Source organism: Lissotriton vulgaris, chromosome 7 (assembly GCF_964263255.1).
Source record: "Lissotriton vulgaris chromosome 7, aLisVul1.2, whole genome shotgun sequence".
NCBI classification, from domain to species: Eukaryota; Metazoa; Chordata; class Amphibia; order Caudata; family Salamandridae; genus Lissotriton; species Lissotriton vulgaris.
In genome coordinates this window covers 883,704,546-883,718,321 of record NC_141695.1, presented here as the reverse complement: position 1 = coordinate 883,718,321, position 13,776 = coordinate 883,704,546, and positions in this window count along the sequence as shown.

Sequence of the window (13,776 nt, the reverse complement as noted above, 5' to 3'; positions counted from 1 at the left end):
TCCAGATTAGGGACTTATTTGATGCAGAGGGGATGGTACAGTTTGCAGATCTAAGAACTAAGTATGGTATCGATAACAGAGGCTTTTTCAAGTATCTCCAGGTCAGGAGTTTTTTGAATAATAAATCAGGGGGGTCAGTTGGAGTGAGTAGGAATGAGATACTGGAAAAAATCAGACTTTTGGGGGATCGCACCATTAGGTCCTTTTATGCCTGTTTGGTTAAAGGGAAAACTGATTACTTAGGAAAAGTGGGTAATAAATGGGCGGAAAAACTTAACATGGAAGTAGGGTGGTTTAAGAAATCACTGGACCTAGGCCGTACTATATTGTGTTCATCCTCCATGCAGTCACAACATTATAAAACTCTGCATTCACAGTTTGGACCATGGGTACAAACTGTCCCGATGCAACGCTAGCGAAGCTGATAGTATTCACATATTTGCTACCTGCCCTCAACTACATACGCTAGTCAGGGACATCGAGGGTTTTCTAGACAGATCATTGGGGATTCAAATTAAACTTAGCCCAGCTCGGATAATCTTAGGTCTGGGTATGGAGGGAGCCGACACAAAGCAGGAATTTCTGTTCGTGGCAATGTCAGTATACAGATTGACCTTAGCAAGGGCATGGCTTGACAACAATCCAGCGGCACTACAAACCTGGCTGGCTAATCTGTTGAATGCATATAATATGGAGAAGAATATTTATGCACGAAAAGGGAAAAGGGGAAGGACATTAGGCTTAAGAATATGGAAACCCATAAGTAGGTGGAAGGAAGGATTTGGGCCGCAGGTAGACCCAAAAAGGGCTTAATGTTTAATGGTGGTTAAGTAAGAAATATAAATAATATTTATGGAATGCGTAGCGAAATGTCTGTATATCTTGTAATAGAGCTTATTTAGCTATGAAGCATGAAGTATTAATGCTGAACAATGTATAATGTATAAAGTGTGTGTAACACGGAAAATAATAAATATAATTTTTTTAAAAGGAGATTCTTTGTGTGGTCCATAGACCCAACGTTCAGCTTATTAAAACGCTGCGCTTCCCTCGGGTCTGTAAAAGATATATGGTATACTATTACCTACCCCAATTGTACAAATATCAATATGCTCTAAAGTCACACTCTTCTTTTAAAAATTACCTTACTCCTATTGTAATGGTGGCCCCTTATTATGTTTTGGGAGTTGTTTAGACCTCGATGGAATGCCGAGGCTTGCAATCCTCATCTTTAACGTGCAGCCTAATGCGGGGTAAAGAACATAAGGCGATTAAGAAGACGGCACATCGCAGTTTGCCTGGTCCTCTTTTGTGATATTTATCCTGGTCCCCCCCCTTCTGGCTGCCCTTGCCCGCCTTACCTCTAATTCTGTAGTGTTCCACTGGGTATTCGAGTGTCGTCTTTTGTGGTATATACCGATCACTCGTCACGGCTGCCTCTATTTAACCGATGTCTCCAGTTTCTAGATAGGTCACCAGGTTCACATGACACCGATCTTCCTACCATTCCTCCGCGCCCTTCTCTGATTGGTAGTTGGGCTCACATGGTCCAATCTCTTTTTTAGGTCTCGACGATTCTATCCTGTAAGGGATAAATAGACGAGAGTATAGAGGGCAAACCAAGCTCTGAAACCATTGCGGATTGCGTCCAGTTCATGTGGTGCACTCGTGCGGAACACGTGTCCACATCAAACCCATCAGCCTCCCTCCCAGACGCATCTGAAGATACCCCAATGTGCGCTCGGCCTCAGGCATTTAAGCGTGAAGCTTCCCAAGCGCGCGCTCAGCATCACTTCTCCTCTCCCCTAATTCACCCCTGCTGTTGCTGCCCACGGCATTTGGTGCATTTCTGCTTCCTCAGAAGATTGACGTCTCTGCCTCTTCGACCCCTTTCTTCCTTGCTGTTCGTGTTAAATTTCATTTCGCAAGCAGTTCCCCCTCCTCCCTTGATGTGAGTGAAAGGCAGCATGGAGGCTGTACCAAGCTTGGAGTGATGTACTTTTCTTTGTATCTTCCCCCGCCCCCGCAATGCCGAGAGCATTTCCCAGCCGTCCGCTTTTGATTTCATTTCGCAAGCAGTTCTCCCTCCTCCCTCTCCTGACTTGCTCCCACACCAATCCCACGTTGAGGCTGCTTCCACTGTACCGCTGCCCCGTCAGAGCACTTCAATTGTTTGCATTTTTTATTTAGATGGTTGGCCGTTCTAATCTGTAATAAGAAGAGTGACTCCGTGCTTGATTTGAGTGAAAGGCAGCATGGAGGCTGTTTCAAGCTTGGAGTGATGTACTTTTCTTTCTATCTTTTTCGTGTGTATGTGTATTGATATAACAAATGTTACATAGTGGCTATAGCCACTGTTATGTGTTCTTTTAGTGATTTCATATAGCACAAACTAAACGAGAAGGCCTTTGAGCGCTTTACCTGAGCACCAGTTTCATTACATTAGGACACTTTCATTTTTTAGGTCTCGTCTATCCCACAACACCACTCAACGCCACAACACCACTCAGTGCACAGCATCCCTCAATGCCACTGTCAGGATTCATCGAGTGGCTACTGTAGTTTCCTCAAGACCGTCATCTAAATCCCTGTCATTGCCCCGCTCTACACGAGCTAATGTTTGGTTTCCTTGCTCCTCTGGTAAGCTGAGAAATTCCGGAGGTAATCCGAGTCATTGAACAAGAGAACTGATAAGACTGTACATAGTTCCCCTCCCTAAGATGGCCGCTCAATGTCCCGTTTAGAGTAATTGAGAAGTGCGCCCTCTAGTGGGCTTCTGGAAGTCGCGCGCTTCTAACTGCGCACTTCAACGAAGATTCCGTTCGAGAAGCTTTCCCTAGTCGCTGCTCCGCGTCAACTATTCATGACGGGAGAATTACAGCAAGTATAGTAGGAAGTCAGAGAGTCATAGTAACTGGGAATACAGAGACTTTAGTAGTATAAATTCCCACAGTGTGCTTTCACAGTTCAGAGAGGTACCACAGTCCTAACGAAGTTTTCGGCCGCTGTCATAGAGCGGTGACAACTGTCAACCAGATATCATAGCCGTTTTCCTGAGGAGTCTTGCTTCCAAGAAGACTCGACAAGACTCGTCATAGTTGAATATCCAGCAGAAGAGGTTCCTGAACTCTACAAGTAAGGTGTTATATCTTCACGTCAAGCCTTCAAGTACAAGAACTAAATTGTCCAGCATTCGTATCTTCCCCCCAGACATTCCCCCTTGCGTTTTTCCTTTCCTTTCCTTCCCTTTGTACCTCCCTGTATCCTTTTTGCGTGCTACGGAAAATCTGTTGAACTATTTCTTGTACCGCTGCCAAGAATAATATCTCTTCATAGAACCCCCGAGACCAAGTCTGGCAAAAGGCTTCACAGGTACTAGTTCAGTCAGAGGCAGAGTGAGAGAGTGTGCGAGGATTTATCTGGGGTAGAGATTCTAATGTACGCATATGTCTTCACTGCAGGAAGCTCAGCCAGACAAACAATACACATTATAGAAGAGAGGCAAATACCTGGGCTGAAACTGGTAGGACAAGTTTTGTTACCCTTTTTAAGAGCAGTCTGCGTAGTGAAGAAAGGTTTGTGGTATATTCTCTGCTTCTCTCCCTTCTGTGTATTAGGCACCTTCAGAGTAGACGGCAAGAAATATAGCAGTCTCTAGAAGATAGAGATGCCAGTTGAAGTACAGGTATTCTCTTCTCTGTCCACTTCCCCTTTCCCTGCTGCTGGTGGTCTTGCTCTTGAAGCGAGGGTACCGGTGGAAGGGTGATCGGGACATTCGTCAGTACTGCCCCTGCGAAGCGTTGGAGCACCAGGACATCGTGACAGATTGAAGTGCCCACGTATTTTTCTTCGCCCGGGCAGTATGGCTGAGGGAATGGATTTGAAGGAGTTAGGTGCAATCTTAGTGGGTATTCAAAGAGATTTGGGAGCAGTTCGGGATGAAAACCAAAGTTTAAAAATAGAGTTAGTGGCTTCCCGTCAAGAGACAAGGCTGTTAGCACAAAAGGTAGATGGGTTAGCTATGGGAAATCCAGTGCAGAGTTCCGCTGTCCCAGTCACTAGTAGTGTTACTGCGGATCCAAAATCTGTAGCTCAAGTAATTCATTCTGTATCCCCGCTGATTCCGTTGGCTACTCCTGAAAGGTTTTCTGGAGATCCTCAAAAGGCTCAATATTTTTTGACTCAATGTTCCCTCCACTTCATGTGCCGCCCCACTCTTTTTCCGGATGCTCAATCTCGAGTAGCATTTATCCTGTCATATCTGAGTGGGGATGCTGCCAATTGGGCCATGCCGTTGGTTAGTGAGGATGATCCTTTGCTTAGTGACTTCCCCAAATTTAAGGCTGAGTTTCTTAGGATCTTTGATCGGAGAAGGATATCTCAGGCCACCGATAACGAGTTGTTGGAGCTGCGTCAGGGATCTAAAGATTTAATTACGTACCTCACGCAGTTTAACAAATTAATCCTGGAAACTAGCTGGCTAGAGGAAAAAAGAACTGCTTTATTCTATCGTGGATTAAGGGATGAAATCAAGGACACTCTGGCTCAGATCCCTAATAGACCCACAGAATTGTCAGCTTTGGTGGATTTGGTGCTGGAATTGGATTTTCGGAATTCGGAACGTAAAGGTGAAAAGAAGAGAGATTGGAAGATAAATTTCCCGCGCTTTGACAGAGCCAAGAGTGAAAAAGGACCTGGAGGGAATTCTGAGTCGGAACCCATGCAAATTGGGACAGTTCGAGGTCCCTTGAGTAAAGAAGAAAAGGAACAACGGAGGCAAAAGAAGTTGTGCTTGTATTGTGGCGCATCCGGCCATTTTGTTAAGGATTGCATGAAGCGTCCCAAGACTCCGTTTAAGGGAAACGAGACGAACCACCAGTAGACGGGGTCGCTCTGGTGGTGAAAGAAGACAAGACGGCTCCAGAATCTCATTTCATTTTAAATACACTACAGACCATGACTCCCCATGTAATTCTCCATGTGACTATGCAATTCCGTGAACATCAAACTTTTGGAGTGGCAATCATGCTCGATTCTGGTGCCACTGGAAATTTTTGTGATATCCGTTACGCTAGACAGATGGGAATCAAAGCAATCGCAAAAGACCGCCCAGAGCCAGTACGTGCAGTAGATGGTACCAACTTGACTTCCGGACCAATTACTAGTCACACAGAGGAATTGGAAATTACTCAGGGGGATGGGCATCGGGAAGTGTTGCAATTCAACTTAATCGACGCCCCGCAATTTCAATTGATCCTGGGATTGCCCTGGTTAACCCTTCATAACCCGACCATAGATTGGGAAAACAGGACTGTCAGTCTGCATTCAGAGTTTTGCTTATCTCACTGTTATGGTACTAAAACTCGTGAAAAAGAATCTACGCCATCTATGCTGTTGTCGTTTGGTGGACAGTCCATTGGAGCGGTTATGACTGAAGAAATTCCTCCAGAGTATTGAGATCTAGAGACTGTGTTCAGTGAGCAGGAAGCCGAATTGTTGCCACCCCACCGTGCTTATGATTGCACCATAGATTTGGAACCTGGAGCAGTTCTCCCATGTAGTCGTATTTATGCCCTGACAGAAGCTGAAAATGTACACTTAAAAGAATACCTAGATCGATACCTTGCTAATGGTTTTATCCGGCCATCTCAGTCTCCTGTGTCCTCACCACTGTTCTTCATACCGAAGAAGCAAGAAGGTAGCCTAAGAACTTGTATAGACTATCGTGCATTAAATCAGGTCACCATTAAAAATAGGTACCCGTTGCCGTTGATTTCTGTTCTTTTGAATCAGATAAAGGAAGCTCAAATTTTCACCAAACTGGACTTGCGCGGAGCTTATCACTTGGTTCGCATGAAGGAAGGGCATGAATGGAAGACCGCCTTTCGAACCAAGTTTGGTCTTTTTGAATATTGTGTCATGCCATTTGGCCTTTGTAATGCTCCCGCAGTGTTCCAACATTTCATCAACGACATCATGAGTGATTAAATCGATAACATTGCTATCATCTATCTGGATGATATTTTGATTTACTCTCGGAACACTCAGGAACACACTCAGCATGTACGAATGGTTCTAGAGCGATTGCAAGCCAATCAACTTTTTGTTAAGTTGGAAAAGTGTGTTTTTCATGTATCTTAAGTGGAGTTTTTGGGATTCGTTATCTCACCTCAGGGAGTTACCATGGATCCAGGGAAGGTAAAAGCAGTGGAAGATTGGCCTGCCCCCAAGAACGTGAAAGAAATTCAAAGATTTCTGGGCTTTGCCAATTTCTATCGGAGATTTATTCAAGGATTTTCTCAGCTGATAACTCCCATCACTGTTCTCTTGAAGAAAGGAGTCAAATTTGAATGGACTGATGAATCTAATTCCGCTTTTTTGAGTCTGAAGAAAAAATTCATTTCCGCCCCCATCCTTCTGCACGCGGATCCTGCTGAACCCTGCTATGTGGAAGCTGATGCTTCAGATCAGGCCATAGGGGGAGTTCTTTCACAACGCCACCCAAAGACTGGGCAGCTGCATCCAGTGGCGTATCGCTCAAGAAAACTGAACTCTGCTGAAGTCAACTATACCATCACGGAGAAAGAGTTATTAGCAGTAAAGGATGCTTTTGAGGATTGGAGACACTATTTGTTGGGGGCACGACATACAGTCACAGTCTATTCTGATCACAAAAACTTGCAGTTTCTAAAGACGGCTAAGACCTTGACTCCACGTCAGTTGCGCTGGTCTCTTTACTTTGCAGACTTCGACTTTGTGATTACTTATCGACCTGGTCCCAAGAACGGAAAAGCAGACGCACTGTCCCGACTACAAACTGAAGAATCCGAACATACTGTTGAAACTAAACCGATCATTCCAGAAACAAAGATAGTGTGTGCACTTACTTTAGATAATTTCAAAGAAGAGGTCCGAAAGAGTCTTACCACAGAAGAGATTCAGCAGTGGGTCCAACAAGGGGAAGAACGACAGTGTCGACACCAGCTACCTTATGTAAAAGAAGCCTTATATCTCCCTACCACAGATCTCCAAGAAAAGGCCTTGCGGAGCTGCCATGATCATCCACTAGCGGGTCACAAGGGAATTGCTAAGACTCAAGAATTGGTACAGCGTTATTTTTGGTGGCCTGGGATGTCCAATCAGATCACGAAATATGTTCAGTCTTGCGAGTCTTGCGCTCGAAGTAAACCAAATAGACAGGCTCCCTAAGGTTTGTTGCAGCCCTTGCCTACTCCCACTTCTCCATGGCATACAATTTCTTTGGATCTCATAGTAGACCTACCGTTAAGCAAGGGATTTGATACCATCTTGGTAGTAGTAGATACCTTCACCAAGATGAGTCATTTCGTCCCGCTGTCAGGAATTCCAACCGCAGTCCAGTTAGCTAGAGTATTTGGTGAGAATATAGAAAAGATTCATGGTGTCCCTAAGATTGTGGTCTCAGATCGAGGTCCCCAATTCATTTCTCACTTCTGGAGAGCCTTCCTAAAGGGGATGGGTATTGAGGGTAGATTGTCTACTAGTTATCACCCAGAATCCGATGGACAGACAGAAAGGATAAATCAAGAATTAGAACAGTACTTGAGGTTATTTCTATTGGATCAAGGTGGGGAATGGTCAGAAAAGTTGCGGATGGCAGAGTTTGCTTGCAATAATGCGAAGAGTGCGTCTACTGGATACTCTCCGTTTTATTTAAACTTTGGTAGACATCCTAACTTTATGATTACGCAAGAGGAGTTAGATGTCCCAGCAGCCAAGAGAGCCCTTTTAGATTTGAGCTCGTTGCACAAATCAGCTGAGAAGAATTTAGAGAGAGCTAAGGTGTCCTATAAGAAGTTTGCAGATTCACATAGACAAGAGTCCCCACAGTACCAAGAAGGAGATCAGGTGTGGTTATCCACTAAGAATTTACATTTGAAAGGAAACAGGAAGTTTCAACCCCGATTTGTGGGCCCGTATACCATAGAGAAGGTGTTAGGACCAGTTACGGTTAAATTGAAACTTCCGACCAAGATTGGGGTGCATCCTGTTTTCCATGTATCCTTGCTGAAAAAGATTCAATCACCTATACGACTCACGAAACCTCCTGATCCACTTAACATTCAAGGGCACACAGAATATGAGGTTAAGGATATTTTAGATTCCAAGTACCTTAAGGGGAAATTGAAATACTTAGTGGATTGGAAAGGGTTTGGCCCAGATGAAAGGTCCTGGGAACCTGTTAGTAATATCCATGCTCCACAACTGCTGAAACGTTTTCACTCCAGATTTCCACACAAACCAGCACCGATGAATCGGTCCTTGAGAGGGGGTACTGTCAGGATTCATCGAGTGGCTACTGTAGTTTCCTCAAGACCGTCATCTAAATCCCTGTCATTGCCCCGCTCTACACGAGCTAATGTTTGGTTTCCTTGCTCCTCTGGTAAGCTGAGAAATTCCGGAGGTAATCCGAGTCATTGAACAAGAGAACTGATAAGACTGTACATAGTTCCCCTCCCTAAGATGGCCGCTCAATATCCCGTTTAGAGTAATTGAGAAGTGCGCCCTCTAGTGGGCTTCTGGAAGTCGCGCGCTTCTAACTGCGCACTTCAACGAAGATTCCGTTCGAGAAGCTTTCCCTAGTCGCTGCTCCGCGTCAACTATTCATGACGGGAGAATTACAGCAAGTATAGTAGGAAGTCAGAGAGTCATAGTAACTGGGAATACAGAGACTTTAGTAGTATAAATTCCCACAGTGTGCTTTCACAGTTCAGAGAGGTACCACAGTCCTAACGAAGTTTTCGGCCGCTGTCATAGAGCGGTGACAACTGTCAACCAGATATCATAGCCGTTTTCCTGAGGAGTCTTGCTTCCAAGAAGACTCGACAAGACTCGTCATAGTTGAATATCCAGCAGAAGAGGTTCCTGAACTCTACAAGTAAGGTGTTATATCTTCACGTCAAGCCTTCAAGTACAAGAACTAAATTGTCCAGCATTCGTATCTTCCCCCCCGGACATTCCCCCTTGCGTTTTTCCTTTCCTTTCCTTCCCTTTGTACCTCCCTGTATCCTTTTTGCGTGCTACGGAAAATCTGTTGAACTATTTCTTGTACCGCTGCCAAGAATAATATCTCTTCATAGAACCCCCGAGACCAAGTCTGGCAAAAGGCTTCACAGGTACTAGTTCAGTCAGAGGGAGAGTGAGAGAGTGTGGGAGGAATTATCTGGGGTAGAGATTCTAATGTACGCATATGTCTTCACTGCAGGAAGCTCAGCCAGACAAACAATACACATTATAGAAGAGAGGCAAATACCTGGGCTGAAACTGGTAGGACAAGTTTTGTTACCCTTTTTAAGAGCAGTCTGCGTAGTGAAGAAAGGTTTGTGGTATATTCTCTGCTTCTCTCCCTTCTGTGTATTAGGCACCTTCAGAGTAGACGGCAAGAAATATAGCAGTCTCTAGAAGATAGAGGTGCCAGTCGAAGTACAGGTATTCTCTTCTCTGTCCACTTCCCCTTTCCCTGCTGCTGGTGGTCTTGCTCTTGAAGCGAGGGTACCGGTGAAAGGGTGATCGGGACATTCATCAGTACTGCCCCTGCGAAGCGTTGGAGCACCAGGACATCGTGACAGCCACAGCATCACTCAACGCAACAGCATTACTCAGCACGACCACAGCACCACTCAGCACCACCACAGCACCACTCAGCACCACCACAGCATCACTCAGCACCACCAGAGCAATACTCAGCACCACTCAGCACCACCACAGCATCATTTAGCGCCACCCCAGCATCACTCAGCACCACCACAGCACCACCACATTATCACTCATTATCACTCAGCACCACCACAGCACCACTCAGCACCACCACAGCATCACTCAGCACCACCACAGCACCACTCAGCACCACCACAGCACCACTCAGCCCACCACAGCATCCCTCAGCACCACCACAGCAATACTCAGCACCACCACAGCATCACTCAGCACCACCACAGCAACACCCAGCACCACTCAGCACCACCACAGCATCACTCAGCGCCACCCCAACATCACTCAGCACCACCACAGCACCACTCAGCACCACCATAGCACCACTCAGCACCACCACAGCATCACTCAGCACCACCACAGCACCACTCAGCACCACCACAGCAACACTCAGCACCACCACATTATCACTCAGCACCACAACAGCACCACTCAGCACCACCACAGCATAACTCAGCACCACCACACTATCACTCAGCACCAGCACAGCACCCCTCAGCACCACCACAACATCACTCAGCACCACCACTCAGCACCACCACAGCACCACCACAGCACCACTCAGCACCACCACATTATCTCTCAGCACCACCACATTATCAATCAGCACCACCACATCACCACTCAGCACCACCACAGCATCACTCAGCACCACCACAGTTCAGTGACTTCAGTTTTAAACCTGACACATTTGGTGGAGGTACATATGGTCTATCTTGAGGAACTTATGTAATCTTATTTTTCTGAAGAAATTTTTTAGGTCACTTTCTAGTTCAAACATATTGTGTGGGGCTGTAGTTGCAAAGCTAAACCTCTCTGTAAAACCTCCTGTTCCTCCTTAGTTAAGTTTTTGGGATAGATTTACTATAGGAATTTCCTCTACCTCCAATATTGTTTGCTTCTGGTTGTGAGGTATTCCTGTCCTGCATTCTGAGGTTGATGGTTCCACTTGGGTTCCTGCCGGTTGAAGCTCCTTTAACCCCTCTGCCCTCGATTTTGGCGTATGCCTAAAAAAGGCTCATGCTCAAAGGGAGGTATTCATGTGTTGCACATCACAAAAAGTATAAAATAGTAATAAATTAATCCATGGTGAACCACTGTTCCAATAAATAACCTCCAGAAGCACAAAACACAGGATGCAGGAGTTGGTCAAGCAGCCAATCCACTCTTTATGAGTTGTGCAGCTCTGACCACCTCATTGGGAAACTTCTTTATTCAGTTCTTGTTTTTGTCAAGCCACTGGCTGACCTGGTAGAACTTGCATGATTCAGGCCCAATGAGCAACAACACCTCTTCCTTTTATGTTCAATATGCATCCAAATCTAAACTCATACATTTCACAACAAATTCTAGAGGGAGAGAGGGGGGTTCAGAGGAACAGTGCAAGAGGAATACTGTGAGAAGGGAAGACATTCATGTTGCCTTGTTGAAGTATTACGTGGGTGCAGCCTAAAAAGCACGGTGTGCCATGGTTAGTATGAGGAGCGTCTACGATGGAACTAGGAGAAGAGTAATCATGAGGAGAGTTGAACATTTGCAAGGCTTAGTCAAGCTATGGTACGATAAATGCAAAACTGTAAAAGACATTAAGATAATTGAAGATGCAGTTGCTGGATGGGCCGAGTTGTGAGCCTCGAAGAATTCCATGGGCGGGACCAAGTTGACATTTCACGCCTGGGAGATGTTTGGGACAGGGATATTATTATTCCTTCCTTCCAGGACCTCCAGACTGACTTCCACATGCAAAAATCACAATTCTCTCAATACTTACAAGACAAGCACGCCCTCTCTGAATATCAAGAAGAAGTGAGGGGTGTCCCGGAGTACAGCCTGCTCAAGATATAAGTACTTATAGGTCCCTTGGGAAAAGGAGGGATTTCACAAATGCACAAAAAAAAACCTGGTTACACACTCTCATGGCCTAATGGTCACCGGGTGAGCAAACTGGGAGGAAGGGTAGGCCCCCTGGATGAGATGTACTTACAGGACACTTGTATGGTGCTCCGCACATTGGCAATCTGTTCACGGCTCATGCTCATTCAGTGTCTCTCACACCTTACTGCCTCTGGAAGGCCTGGGTACATCCATCATCTACAATATGCCTAGATGTCCAGAGCCCAGTGGGGATTTCTACTACACTGTATCGGCCTTCCCTCTCGTGCAACATTCCTGGTCAGTGGCGGTTCCTCTATAGGGGTGTTTGGGTGCCGCTCCCCTGCTTTATCGCAGTGCGAGCAGGCAGAAACATAAATGGTAATAACTACCATTCCTTTCTGCCTTCTCACACGACGAGAAAGCAGAAGTTCCTGGTTGGGGGTGGGCGGTCCTGCTCAAGGGCAGGGGGGGAGTGGCTTGCCCATTGTTGTTCATACTGACTGTTTGGGCAGCCTAAGGCTGCCCAAACAGTCAGCATGAACAACAGTGGGCAAGCCACTCCCCCCTGCCCTCGAGCAACACCGCCCACTCTCCATGTTCTCTATGTATGCTGCAGCATACATAGAGAAAATTACCCGGATGTGGTGCGGCTTCACCAATCACAATGCAGCAGTGGAATGGAGGGAGTCTGCCTGCAGCCTTCCTGATGACGAGCACCCTAGGAATTTGAAATGCAGGACGGCGGGAGTCGGGAGTCTGGAGTCTCGGGACTTAAGAAAAGCGGAAGGTAAGTTTTACTTTTATTTTAATCATCCCGCCCCCCCCTCTCCCCCATCCCCTCTGCGGCGCGAGGACCCCATTTTCACCCACCCGCCCGTGATGCTGCCCGCGACTGGCTGTACATGCGATATCTGTGTGTCTACTTTATTTTATCATTAAACAGATGGGATATCATAGAAATTATGGTAATGGGACAGAAAAAAACTGGACTATGTGAATCTTGCACTGTCTTTAATGTTCCTACTGTGCGTTCGTTTTTATATTGCCAATCATCTGTTATAAGTGAAGTGCGAAAAAAAGTCTGTCTTCTAAATTATGATCCGTGAATTCTGACATCAAAATGTAATATGGCACATAGCAGCTCCCAGAAATCTCACTTCACACTGTATAGAAGGCATAGAAAGGGTGCCAAGGACCCTGTGCAAGCAAGAAAAACGTGCCTCAATCCCATTAATTAGTAGTAAAAAAAGCTCTAATTGAACTGAAGTTGGCCCCTGAGATCCACGGACCCGGTGCCCCCTTGCACCTGCTGTACTATTGCTATAGCTATGCGCCCGACACAAGCAGAGGTTTGGGGGGTGGACGGTGTTCCCGGTCATTGTCGCTCACGCACAGCCCAAGTCTGTGTACTATTTGCCGGTGTCTTTAGGTGTTATGAAGACCCGGGCAGGGCAGATGGTTCCCCGTTCAGAACATCATCACAGTGTTACTTATCTTTAACTTATCCAAGCCCTTGTGATTGGTGAGTTGAGGTAACGAGGGGCGGAAGCTGGGCATGAGGCAGAGAGAGACGACATTCTACAATGTGGAGATAGAGAGAGTCGAAAAGGACAAAGGTGACGTTGAAAGAGAAAAAACAGATAGAAGACATCAGGACATAAAAGTAACTTGGATGGAGGTACACATTAATGTATGGAGAGAGAGATGAAACAACCAGCAATGAGTGTGGAACAGAAAGAGAGGTCAGTAGATAGGTAGAGAGTGGAGCTTCGGGGACAGGTAGCGAGAGGTAGAGAAGGGGGTAGGTAGAGAAAGGTGGAGATAGAGAAAGTAACAGAGGAGAGAGAGGTCAACATAGGGAAGAGAGCGAGAGAGGGCCATAAACAGAAAGAGAGAGAGAGAAAGAAAGATACAGAGAGAGAGAGAGAGAAAGATACAGAGAGAGAGAAAGAGAAAGATACAGAGAGAGAAAGAGAACGATACAGAGAAAGAGAAAGAGAAATATGGAGAGAGAGAAAGAAAGAGAAACAGGCAGAGAGAGATAGAGAGGGACAGAGAGAAAAGGAGAGCGAAAGAGATGCAGATAACAGAGAGAGAAAGTGAGATACATTGAGACAAACAGAACACCAGAGAGAGAGAAAGAAAGAGACA